Genomic DNA, 1,811 nt, shown 5'->3' with positions numbered 1-1,811 from the left:
ATTAATACAAATGTAGAATGTGTTTAGAAATTTTAAAACAACACTAAAGATCGTAGACTTCAGTATAAAGAGCTTTTACCGAAAAATTCAATATTTTCGTAGGGGTTGTTAACCCATAGATTTTGAGAAAAATTGAAAAATATGAAAATACTGTTTTAATGCATATTTGCATCTTTCACAAACATACGATGAAAGTCAAAGAGGTTTGGAACCTTTGTTTTCTCCGTTTTTCTAGAAAATAGCGATTTTATACTGGTTAGTCCACCTATTTAGGGAGTACTATGAAGTTTTATTAAAATAATTGACAAAAAATAATATGATACCCATGTACAATGAAAGATAGTTTAATATACATTAATAGAAATGTAGAATGTGTTTAGAAATATTGAAACAACACTAAAGATCATAGGCTTCAGTGTATAGAGCATTTACCGAAAAATTCAATATATTTGTATGGGTTAACCCATAGATTTTGAAATTTTTTTCATAAATATGAAAATACTGTTTTCAGACATATTTGCATCCTTCACTAACATATGATGAAGATCAAAGAGGTTTGGAACTTTTGTTGTCTCCGTTTCTCTAGAAAATAGCGATTTTATAGTGGTTAGTCCACCAATTTAGGGAGTATTATGAAGTTTACTAAATTAATTGACAAAAAATTAAAACGATGCCCATGTACCATGAAAGAGAGTTTAATATACAATAATACAAATGTAGAATGTATTTTGAAATTTTGAAACTGTCTCCATTTCTCTAGAAAATAGCGATTTTATACTGGTTAGTCCACCTATTTAGGGAGTACTATGAAGTTTTATTAAAATAATTGACAAAAAATAATATGATACCCATGTACAATGAAAGATAGTTTAATATACATTTATATAAATGTATAATGTGTTTAGAAATTTTAAAACAACACTAAAGACCGTAGACTTCAGTATAAAGAGCTTTTACCGAAAAATTCAATATTTTCGTAGGGGTTGTTAACCAATAGAATTTGAGAAAAATTGAAAAATATGAAAATAATGTTTTAATGCATATTTGCATCTTTCACAAACATATGATGAAAGTCAAAGAGGTTTCGAACCTTTGTTGTCTCCGTTTCTCTAGAAAATAGCGATTTTATAGTGGTTAATCCACCAATTTAGGGAGTATTATGAAGTTTACTAAATTAATTGACAAAAAATTAAAACGATGCCCATGTACCATGAAAGAGAGTTCAATATAAATTAATACAAATGTCGAATGTGTTTAGAAATTTTAAAACAACACCAAAGATCATAGGCTTCAGTACTAGTGCATTTACCAAAAAAATCAATATATTCGTAGGGTTAACCCGTAGATTTTGAGAAAAATTGAAAAATATTAAAATACTGTTTAAATGCATACTTGCATCCTTCACTAACATATGATAAAGGTCAAAGAGGTTTGGAACTTTTGTTGTCTCCGTTTCTATAGAAAATAACGATTTTATAGTGGTTATTCCACCAATTTAGGGAGTATTACGAAGTTTTAATAAATTAATTGACAAAAAATTAAAACGATGCCCATGTACCATTAAAGAGAGTTTAATATACATTAATAAATGTGTATAATGTGTTTAGAATTTTAAAACAACACCAAAGATCATAGGCTTCGGTATATAGAGCATTTACCAAAAATTCAATATATTCGTAGGAGTGTAAACCCATAGATTTTGAGAAAAATTTAAAAATATGAAAATACTGTTTTAATGCATATTTGCATCCTTCACTAACATATTATGAGGGTCAAAGAGGTTTGGAACTTTTGTTGTCTCCGTTTCTCTG

The sequence above is a fragment of the Brassica oleracea genome, chromosome C1 (assembly GCF_000695525.1).
Source record: "Brassica oleracea var. oleracea cultivar TO1000 chromosome C1, BOL, whole genome shotgun sequence".
NCBI classification, from domain to species: domain Eukaryota; kingdom Viridiplantae; phylum Streptophyta; class Magnoliopsida; order Brassicales; family Brassicaceae; genus Brassica; species Brassica oleracea.
The sequence above is the reverse complement of the archived record's forward strand: the minus strand, read 5'-3'. Positions refer to the sequence as shown.